Here is a 12,594-nt window from a genome sequence, read left to right on the forward strand (position 1 = left end):
CCTCAGAACAAGCAGCATAAATGCTATAGAAGCCCTGACCTATGACCTGGCTTCAGGCTCCTCACCAGGAGTTCTTCTCTTGTTTCTGTCTAAAGGAGGGGCCTGCTTCCCACTGACACTTTTCCTCCCAGCTTATTTCCAAAAGAGGTATTTCCTGTTGTCTCAATCACTTCCAAGGTTGTTGCATTAGAGCCGTGGACTTACATGTCCTTGCCCAACTGCTTCAATCAAGTTTAGCTCAGAAAATTGTATCAATACTAGACATTATCACTATTTCAATGCTAGATGTTTCTTTAAAATGTGGGATTACTTTAGTCAATATGTTTTTTGTAGTAAGCAGATGTATCTAAGAGTAGATTTATTTTCTTATCTCCTATAGTGATATAATATTAAGCATGACTCTGATTTTTAAAACCGTGCACTAAGTTTCACAGCCCTGGAAAATAACACCAGCTTTCCTCCTCTACAGACTAGACCTCTGCCACAGGAAAATTGGAAACAGAGAAGTATGACTATATGACCATGTGGATGAAACAAATAAATATATAATACAACCTGAAAATGGCAGCACTAAAAGTGTTGGAAAAGTAATTCACCCATGTGTTTTAAAGACAGTGTTATTAGTTATTAATAGTTACTGTAAGAAACACCATATCCTATTGTGAGAAGAGCATTACCCTGAGAAGGATCATCACAGGTCCTGGTCCAAGGTTTTCACTTTTGGAAAACAAATTTGGAGAGGTCAGGCAAGTTCTTGGGCTTTAAGTTATGTGAGCTTCAGGGTTGGGAGTGTTTATTCTCAATGGCTATATTAGTAATACTGTAATGTCTCCATTAAATTTGCAGTCATATCAATTGTGTGTGTGAATGTGTGTAATAAATATATTATAATTGTATATATATTCATATAGACATATAGCATTTCTTACTTCTGAAATAAGAAATTTGGAGAAATGTACCACAAAGAAGGAGGAAACTGGCTTCTGAAGAAACAAGGTAAGGAATATGCATATATATATGTGTGTGTGTGTGTATATATATGTGTCTGTGTGTGTGTGTGTGTGTGTGTGTGTGTATGTGTATATATATATACACAGAATTTTTATAACAGAATTTGGGGGAGAATGCCTTTTCTCCACATGTGATATTCCCCTTTTCAGTAGACAAATGCAATCAGTGTTCTTGGTGCCCTTACTCCGTCCCATTACACTTTTTATCCCAGAGAAAAGTGGTGGTTTCTCTGATTGGAACACTTGGTAGAGTTACATGGACATACCTGAGTTGGCTTTTCCCTCGTCCTGTTGGGAGTAAGCTCCCTGTGGAAGATTATCTTCTAATCTGCTTTCCCATAGGTCAGCTCTGCTGCTTCTATGAAGGGCGCTTCTATGGTCCAATGTTGCTTGTGATTGGGCCACTAATTCTGCTTAATTTTGACATTCTGTTAGAAGATGCAATTGATGCTGATACTAAGTGATTTTTCTCAAAATTAACCTTTATCAGTAGTAATAATAAACGAGGAGCTTCTCAGAGAGACGGATGCAAAGCTCTTCTCTTGATGTCTCCTATTTATTTTCTATAATGAAGTAAGAAACTCCTCTCAAAATGCAAGGAATACAGTGTAATTATATATTCCTAATATCAATAAAAAGGCTTAGAATATAAACTGACAGTTGATTCTAAAAGCTTGATTATTGTAAAAATTGTGGCTAGCAAACTGGTAGTGTGAAAAATCTTACCATCTTTTTAATCCTCTATGGCAATGGAAAAGTGGGCACATAGAAATTTGGGATTAAAGTAGTCACAATTTGGATGTTCCAGAGAGGTTAAATTAGTATCAGAAGAATAAATGTATTTTCTATTTTTTAACATTTATTTCATTATTTAATTTATTTATATTTACATTCTATTTGTTTACTTTTTAGAGACAGGGTCTCGCTCAATTGCCCAGGACAGAGGATAGTGGCACAATCCTAGCTAACTCTAACCTGAAACTCCTGAGCTCAAGAGATCTTCCTGCATTTAGATGTTTTGTTTATACTGAAAATATTTAAAATTGACTCAGAGAGTATGAAATTTTAAAAATAAAATCACACTATCACATATGAAGTCCATTCTCTTACAACACATCCTATAACCTAATGCCTTTTCTGGGTTTTATACACAAAGAAAGGGAATCAAATCAGAGGTCCACAAAGGTAAAGGTCTTGCTGTAGAAGGTAAATATGGCAAACATGACCCAGTACAAGCAATTGATTCAAACATTCTCATTTCTATAATAGCAGAGCTTTTGTGTACTTTCTTTAGGTTAAAAACACACTCCCTCATTTAGCTGACATTAAACTTAAAATGAACTATAAAATAAACTATGCTCCATTTCATGAAGGTTTATTGATTAACAGAGAAATTAAATACGTTAGGTGGCTTAGGGGGAGAGTTAGGAAGAGACGGAGATGTCATTGCAACAATTATGCAAATGTATTTTTATAAAATAATATTGTTAAAGTCATTTTGTTAAGACCCTGAATATTGTTAATTCAAAATATGTATTACATTTTAATCAAACTACCTACTTTCCACTCTGTTCTGAGAAATTTACATGCTGACTACACTTTGAGGGCAGTTAGGATCCAGCTAAACTCTCAAATATAATAACTATCAGGAAATTGTCCTGAATTATTCATGTTAATTATGCTGAACCAAACATTGTAGATAGGAAAATGTATTTCCCACTGAAATATGTTTGCCTTAAAGAGATTTCTAAATTGATCATGGTCTCCTTTTTTTATGATTAGACCTAAGGGCCCCTAGGATGGTCAGGAATGCATATAATTAATTGAATTCCAACAAACATCATGCTTTTTCAGCACAATCAGCATCGTCTAAATCAATTCCGCATTTTCCCCTCAGTTTCATAAATAATCATAACTAAATCCCCCGTCCAAAGCAATTATCAATCATTGTAGTGTGTATCTATTTAAATTATATAGAAAAATGCTCCTTGGTTGCATTTTATATTTGTACATACTTCTTATTCCACATAATAAAGTTATAGCACATTAAACATATATTATTCACTCTTTTTAAATTTGCTCATTCACAAATTTATTTATTTATTCGTTTGTTCAGGAAGCAATTATTGAACAAGTACTTTGTGTCAGATACTGTGCTGACTTTTCTCCTCACTTCTGATTACCTTTTGCGGTTTACTTTTTGTTACCCTTTGCTTAAGGATTCCAGAGACTGAGAATTTCGCTAATGATTATTCTTATTTAATAACTCACTGTCATTATTTTATGAATCTTTCTCATTTATCTTGCACCTGCAGTTCCATTTCTAACATCACCAGTTTTCTTAGAGACCCATACTCTGTATTGAATACTCATACTTTAGTAATTGGGATTGTGCTATATGTCTCATTTGGTCACCTACTTTTCATATTTATAATGTTTAACAAGATTTATTTAAAGTTACGTTAGGAAAAGCTGTGTCATATTCAAGGACAGGCACATTCTTCTTTTCACTAGGTGGACAACAAGACAGATTTCAACTTTGCTAGAACAAACAAATCCTTAATGAACACTCTTGTGAATATCTCCATGTGTCAGTGTGTGAGTGTTGTAAGGTTACACATGTAGGATAGATTTGACAACATGGGACTTCATTGTCTAGGAAATGCCACATTCCTTATAAATTGAACACACTCATTAGTATCCCACTAGCATAACAAGAGAATTTCCATTTCTCTACTACCTCTCAATAGTTGACAATACATTTTTTTCCCAATCTGAATTTGAAGTGGTATTTCAGGGTTGATATAATTTTGATTTCTCTGATTCGTCAATGAGGTAGACATCTCTTTAATTGATTTTAGCTCTCCTGGTATTTCCTTTATGGTGAATTAATTACTGACATTGTTTACAATTTCAATACTGTCAGATCTTTTCTATTTTTATTGCTGATTTCCTTAAGTTTATTTTCCACAATGCAAATATCTACACCAGTCCATCACCCAACTTGTTTAATTCTTTTCAGAGAATTAGAGACTAGGGAGAGAATCCCCTGGAATGTGGAGATGAGGCAGACACATGGATCTGTTTCTCAGACTTCCTGGTTTTAACCCCACTTTTATCATCATTTCCAAAGGTATCTGGTCCTTCCAAATTATGACACTTTCGGAGGTGTATTCCACCCATAGATATTCTATTGCTTAATAGCTTTCCATACTTTAAGCTTAGGATTTAGTTTTGCCATGTCTGCTAAGTTATTGCCACTATGCATTTGTTTTCTAGGTTCTGAACATTTCACTGTTGGGTTATCTTCTCTCTCTTTGCCCTTCAGAATGTATGCCATTTTAAAAATCCTTTGTCATAGTGAATATCAGAGGGGAGAGGAATTAAATGCATGTTTGCAATCTGCCATCTCTAACTAGAACTCCCATTCTGTTATAGCAGTTTTAAATGATGTGTGTTCCCTGCCTGAACATTTTCTCATTTATTATCCATTAAGAGGTTCACTTCCCCCATGGTATTATACAAACTAGCTCTATAACAAAAGCTTTCATTTAAAAATATAAGGAGCCATGTTCTCATCTTTGCCCCACCAAGTTCTAACATTTCACTGTGTAGCAGAGACTTTTCTAAGGATGACAACGAATACAAATAATATGATAAAGAAAATTCTTTTACATAAGCCTATAATAATAAAATATGCACAAATAACAAAAATACAAACAAAATAGGATACTGCCCACACCCTGAGAAATTTGGTAAGTTATTCACTCCCCTCCATATCAGGGGGATATGTACAATGAAAATAGGTTCAGTTACATAATTGCAAGACCCTTTTTTGTATCAGGTACATGGTAGACTAAAGACTATTTTTTGTTTATTGAACATATTAGTATAAAAACATGTGAAGAAATTAAAACATGTAAAAATTATATGCAGTTTTTTAAAGAAGAGCCAACTCAATCTACTTTGTCCCAATTGAGTCTGAACTTTTATAATACTAGTGAGTCTGACAAAACCTCCGACTTTTCTTTATAGGAAGTTCCAAAACTAAAAAAAAAAAAAAAAAAATCTCTCCCCAAAACAATTATAATGTTCAAAAACAGAAGAAGTGTCCTGATTCTGAGGTTCCCTGATGTTCCCTCTTCACATTCACTCATCCCAAGGACTTAGATTCAAAGAAGTGTTACCCTAAATAATTTAATTATTAGGAGCTGACACTCCTTCAAGACACTTCAAAGAGATAGTAAAGAAATAAGTCTGGCAGACTAATACACATCCAATTCCAAAAGCACAGCTGTTTTCCCCTTCTTGCTAATCGATCAACATTTGATCGAATAAGAACGATACTTCAGCTGGGAAAATGTCAGCTAATTCATGTCCCATTTTGCCCTACAGATTCCCAACAACTCACTAGAACCCCATTATGAGCATATCCTTGAGATTGTCTGACATAAAAGCAAATTACTACCACTGTAGGAAGTAACCTGAACATAAGTACTGCCAGATTTATAGTTCTGCTGCAAACCCTGTCATTTTGATCTAGTTGAAATTTCTGTCACTAAAACAGATTGATATTTTGAGAAATTTTAACCCAATGAACACAAGGAATACCAATTAAAATGTCAAATTCTTATTTTTAATCTCAAAACGTATAGTTTCCACATGTTATCCGATGAACATTTTAGACAAATCAGTTTCCTTATATTTCCACCTCCAAAGTGTAAGTATTTTCTTTGATATTCTGAGAATTCAGGCCACTAAAATTGACCTAAGGTCCCAGAGACATTCTTTTTTTTTTTTTTTTTTTTTTTTTTTTTTGGGGGGGGGTTTCCCTTTTTCTCCCCGGCTGGGGTGCAGTGGCGCGATCTCGGCTCACTGCAAGCTCCGCCTCCCGGGTTTACGCCATTCTCCTGCCTCAGCCTCCCGAGTAGCTGGGACTACAGGCGCCGCCACCACGCCCGGCTAATTTTTTGTATTTTTAGTAGAGACGGGGTTTCACTGTGTTAGCCAGGATGGTCTCGATCTCCTGACCTCGTGATCCACCCGTCTCGGCCTCCCAAAGTGCTGGGATTACAGGCTTGAGCCACCGCGCCCGGCCGAGACATTCTTTATGATTATTTAGTGCAAAATATTTAGACAAACTTGCACAACTGGTCCCTCTGTGAAAACAAATGTAAAAACGGGTTTAGTATTTTATAAAAAGAAAGAAAACTCCAATATTTGAGATCCAAATAAGGCTAAAGGGGCAGGGGCATTACTGAGATATTTGGATATGGAGGATGTGATCTCTTATATTTGAAGATGTGTACGTATTTTTCTCTACCGAGGTTCCCATTGCCAATCTCTACTTCCAAAATGAAAAATGGCTAATTTGATAGAAGTCCTCTGAGCTGGTAAGCCAGACAAGAAAGTTTAGATCTTTCTCAGGTGGCAGATGTATTATCAAGGTGACCTTTTAGAGGAATTCACTGAATTTATTACTTAGATTTGGGAAGTAGCCATGATGAGAAGATTTTACTTAGGATTATTAGTCCTATGTAGATGAGGAAGTGTCATGGAATACCAGGCTTAGGAATTCTCTTCTAATCTTTGCCCCACCAAGTTCTAACATTTCACTATGTAGCAGAGACTTTTCTAAGAATGATAACAGAAACAAAAAGATTAAGAAAATTCTCTTACATAACTGTATACTGATAAACAAAATATGTATAAATAACAAGTTAAGATAGATGGACTCTCTTGGGAGCCTAGAAATCACACTATGACAGGTTCTGTCTACTTCTCTTCATCATAGAGCCAGTTCTGATGCCCAACACCACTGGCCAAAGCAGCTAAAGAAGCTCAGTGTAGCATGGGGGCTCTACCACGAGGCCTCATTCTTACTGATCTATCCCTGAAGGTGATGAACAGAAGGTGATGAATGTCTTTACACTCACCAAGTATAAAGATGGTTTTCTAAACAAAACCTGATCACTGGAGAGCAAGTTGCAGGCTGGATAACTTCAGATTCATTCGTTACTATTCATCATTATTATTATTCAAGTGGAAAACGGTGGCATGATTCTACACAACTGAGCTAGAAGACCAGAATAATGTTCTCAAAGGACCAGCCTGAAGCCTGGGGCAGGAGATCTGAAGTAGGAGAATAATGAGTTGCCAGGAAGCCAGGCTTTACCCATTTTTCATCAAAGAGGGGAAGAGCTTCTACAAGAGCATGCCAGTCCCCTTAAGCACCAGCTTTTTTTCTCTTACATTGAAACCAAAAGATTAGACAAAATAATTGTCTGAGTACATTATTAATGAACAAATTCACTTATTTCACTGCCATAACAAACATGTATTAAACTAACACTAGTCTTCAAGTGCTGAACTGGATACTAGGCATACAAATAAGACTAAAATAATGTCCTGTCCTGAAACATCACCATTTTGTTGGGGATATTGATACATTATATAAAGCAATACTTTTCCTTATAATGTATAAAAATTAAAACAATATTAGTAGAAATTTTGAGTTTATTGATATTATAAATATATATAAATATAAAATTTAGGGGAAATCTCCAAATGAATAATAGGAAATCAAAGATTACAGATGTTTAATGCATCTGGTGGTTCTAGCTGGATTATATATTAATCCTACATGGAACACATTAAGGCCATGCTCCATGCAAATCTGGTGCACTGTTGAGCCTCTTTGTTGTTTCTTTCTTAATTTTTAATGGAATGAAAGCTTACATATCCACTTTAGTCCATCTAAATATATCATGTGTATAGTAATAATAGCAATGCATTTCAATACATTGTATTATACTCCACTGGTTCCATTCCATTATTTTCTATTCCATCGTCTTCTATTTCACTTTGTTAAATTCTGCTCATGGCACACTAAGTCACTATAATGACCCAATAACCTGTCACAACCTCCACTGCACTAGAACTTATTACCTGCATCTTCTATTTGATAACACATCATTCTCCTGTTGCAAGGTCATTTATAAAATTCCAAGAATCTCTGCAAAATGTGATTTATTTCACAGGAAAGGCACAAGAAGATTGGAGAGGATCAGATTTTGAGAGATGCTTGGATCCCTCATTAAGAGTTCCTTCTAAAATTGTCCTAGCACTAAAATTCCCTAAGTGTCATGAACAGAGGTTATATTGGAGAGACTAGGAGGGGAGTAACAACGTAAAAGCATCATCTAGATTTTATCAACTATCAAACACAAACACTATTGCAAATAATGTCATGTCATTATGACAATTTATCTAACAATAAATCAGCTCTGAACAGGTGCTCTGAATTCTTATTATATAACATGTTTATCACTGAACACCTGTGCGTGTACATTGTAACACAGCTATGTCCTCAGATGACTCATTGGAATTTGGCTTCTTCTCCAGGTAGTAGGCTATCCTAGTCCTCCTTACAGCTCCAACCCACTACAATACAATGTTGTCTTAATTGTTATAATTTGTTTATTTCTTAACATTCTGTAGTCCCATTAATGCTGTCCTAACTACACAGTAGCTTCTTCAAGGGTAAGAAATGTATCTGTAACGCCTCTCCTACTATACCTGCATTCACATAGTAGTTGCTCAAAAAATATTTGATGGCTCATTGAGTACCATCTGAATCACGCACTTCTACCAAACTCATTTTGATGGCTCATTGAGTACCATCCGAATCATGCACTCCTACCATAACCAATTTAGGTAATATAATACAATGTGAAATGATTTAATTTCTCTTTTCCATAACCATATAATTAATGTCTTATTTTGGATGTTTCAAAGTTATCCCAAATTTACTATTCTTAAAATAAACTCGTTATCCTTCTCTCTTGTCTTATTCCTAGTTCTATTCCTAATCTCAGAAAAAGGCTCTATTATGCACCCAACTGTATAAACCAAGCAATCTGGGACTTATTCTTGTCACCTCTCTTCCTCTCACCTCTCTTCACTAATTCATCACCAAGTACCCTGACTTAACCTCCAGAACATTTCTCAAAGTTATTCACTTTCTTCTTCTCTACCAATACTGCTCTGGTCCCATCTAGTGATAATTCTTACCCGGACTGCTTTGTTAAACACTCAGCTTGTTCACTTGGCTACACTTTAGTTACTCTCTAATCTGTTCCTTATTCCATAACCAGTGTTCTTGGGATAAAAGTAATGACTCCTTAACATCTTCCATGTGTGGTTTTTAAACATGGCCACAAACTCTCTGACTATCCTTCCATCAAGAGCTGGAGTGTATATTCCCTCCCCTCAAAACTAGTTGAGCTTATGACTGCTTCGCCCAATAAAGCACAGTAGACATGACACTACATAGCTTCCAGGACTAGACTACATAGGTCGCGCAACCTTCTTGCTTGTAGAACACTTACTTCTGGAATGCTAAGCTTCCATGTGAGAAGCAGGATAACCCTAAGACTAACATACTGGAGAGGCCACAGGTAGACATTTTGTTTGACAGTCCCAGCTGAGTTATTTTTCAGCCATATACACTCAGTTGCTAGATACGGAAATGAAACCATTTTGTAAGTTGATCTTCTTGGCCCAGTTGTTTCCTCCTCTATTCATTCGAGTTCTTCCAGCTGAAGCTCCAGACCTAGTGTAGCAGAGGAGGGCCATGCTCACTGTGCTATTTTTGAGTTACCAATATACAAGTATTGGTATCCATAAGCACAAAATAAAATTGTTATTGACTTGTACCACTAAGTTATAGAATGGTTTGTTATGCTGCAATATATAACAGAAACAACCTGAAAGTTCCTACAAGGTATAGAGCATATCAAACTCTCCCGCTTCATCTAGTACTATGACTCTTCATTCCCTCTCTCTAGACACAGTGACTACTTCTTTGGTTCTTAAATTTAGAATGCCCCCTTGCATAATAAGGTCATTGAACATGCTGCTATTTCTGCTACCTAGTTAAACTTTCACAACACTCAAATCATGTCAAAATCATATTCTTATAAAAACTTTCCCTGACCTATATTGCAAGTTATAGCCAAAAAGTATAGTCTTCATAAGCTGTGAACCTCCTTCTTTCAACACTTGTCAAAATTATAGTTTTATATTTGTGCATATGATTTCTGAATTAATGTCCATTTCCCCCATTCAACCAAGCTTAGCTTCAAGAATGGAGAGATCATGTTTACATATGTTAAGGATTGGATATTCGGCCAGGCGCAGTGGCTTACACCTGTAATCCCAGCACTTTAGGAAGCTGACGTGGGCAGATCACATGAGACCAGGAGTGCAAGACCAGCCTGGACAACATAGTGAAACCCCATCTCTACTAGAAATATAAAAATTAGCAAGGTGTGGTGGTGTACGCCTGTAATGCCAGCTACTTGGGAGGCTGAGGCAGGAGAATCACAAACCTGGGAGGTAGATTTTGCAGTGAGCCGAAATTGCACCACTGCATTCCAGCCTGGGCAACAGAGGAGACTGTTTCAAAAAAAAAAAAAAAACAGATTGGACATTTAGTGTTCAATATAATATGTCGTGCTATGATTACAGATCTAGATTCATATTAGGTATTCAGTAAATATTTCATGAATGAGAATATTATTTATGAAAAAATATAGTTTTCATGTATAAAACATGTAACTATATTTAATCAGTTGTAACAGATAGTTGGAATTACAAAGTATTTTCCCTCTGGAAAGATTTCTGAGCCATAGTTGGACTATTTCTGGTTTGTGCAGCCCTAAATAAGAGTTTTTAGATTACAGATAGCCAAAATTATTACTGAGTAGAGTGCATTCTGAAACACATGCATATATACACACTTAAATTCCATTTATTCCAATGGATTTCAGAGAAAATGGAATCAAATATTCATGACATATCAAGTATTATAAGCAATTTTTCTGAGGAAATTATATATTTACCAGTTCTAGTAGGAAAATTTGGAAAGGAAAAAAGAATGGGATCAAGCATCTATAAAACTGCAGGGGAGAAGATTAGCTATTACCTTAATTTTTACATGTTTGAGTTATTGCCCCTATTTATCAGATTTACTCTTCCAATCTCTTTAGAAAGCAAACATACTAAGGTTGGAGAATAAAGGAAAATTAATGATTGTTCTTTTAAAAATTTAGTCATTTTCATCTTTTGAAAACAAGTAGCTGTTTCAGATAGTCGAGGAATCAAAAATAAAAATATTTGTTGGCTTCTTACTTGTTGGCATCTCAAGCAGTCCTTTTAGCAGACCCCCAAAAGGGATTATCTTTATTTTACAGGTGGTAAACAGTCTCAGAAGAGTAAGATAGCCTGCCCATCGCAGGCCAAGCAGACAGTGCAGCTAAAACATTTTTCTACAGCAAGTTTATTTCTGCTACACTATACTGGCTCCAAATCAAGGGTTAAGCAAAGAAGAAGAAAGGAAGAGTGTTTTTGTACAATTAGGAGAAACAGATATAGGACTTATGCTCCAGAACCAATGTACCATTCTCTTCTTGTCTCTCTGTTACAAACTAAATAATTTGGGGGAAAATGAAGTTTATCATAGTATTCACATATGAAATTAACAAGATTATTGAAAACTGGTATTTCCACATCATCAAGGACTTTCTCAAGTAAATCTAAATGCATCGTCATTCTATGAACACAACTGTATCACAGAAAGAGTGTCCTTAAATTTGAGTGCTGTTTAATGAAAAATGGTACCATCCAACACGTGGATGTCAAATTAGAAATCATTTACAAGTTAATTGTAACTGAAACGTAGTTTCAAAGAGTAAAAACAAAACAATTTCAAAATAAATTTCAGTTAATTGAAGAAAATTCCAATTTAAGCTGGCTTGTAAGTAATAATACAGAATTTCTCAAAGTCCCATTGAAATACATAGAAAACAGACAGAGAAGATGCCCAGTTTAGATAAAAAGTACAAATAACAGTGAACTTGTTTCAGAGTCCAAGAAGAACATCATTAACCTGAAGGCCAAAGGAATTAGTTGGATAACTCAGTGTCTGGCTACCTCATCAGAGAGAAAGCAAAGTCAGCAATTAGAACGTACATAGTAAGAATTTTGATGATTCCTTCCTGTATAAACTCTGGTTCAAATACCCTAAGTATCCCACTATTCCACACTATGCTGCTGTTCATTGTTGAGGCAAAAATCATGTCTTTTAAGTCATCCATGTATCTTTCTATAAACGAGTGTACAGAAAACAAGGAAGACTGAGAGTGGCAGAGTCCTCACAATACAAGTTCTGCAGGCAGTGGAGAAAAAAGAAAACCCTGGCAGCACTGCAGGAGTGAAACTAGGTTTTTGTGCGCGTGTGCTTTTGCTACTGTCCGTGAACAGCTGAGAGTTCCAGACGACAAGGGAGTGAGGAACAGATATTTCATCTTGGGTCACTAAGACTGTATCAAACGAAGGTGAAACAGACGCTCTGCTATTTCCTGGAAACTGGAAACTGGTGGAGAGAGGGGCATACATCTAGCAGTTTTCTGTCTGTAATTCGGAGAAGAAGGTTAGAATAACACCCAAATGCACAGAGAGAGAAGCCAAGGGCAAGCCACACAATTTCTTTTGGCCACTATAGGGTCTGGAGAGCTGTTTT

This window comes from Papio anubis, chromosome 14, assembly GCF_008728515.1.
Source record: "Papio anubis isolate 15944 chromosome 14, Panubis1.0, whole genome shotgun sequence".
Taxonomy (NCBI): Eukaryota; Metazoa; Chordata; class Mammalia; order Primates; family Cercopithecidae; genus Papio; species Papio anubis.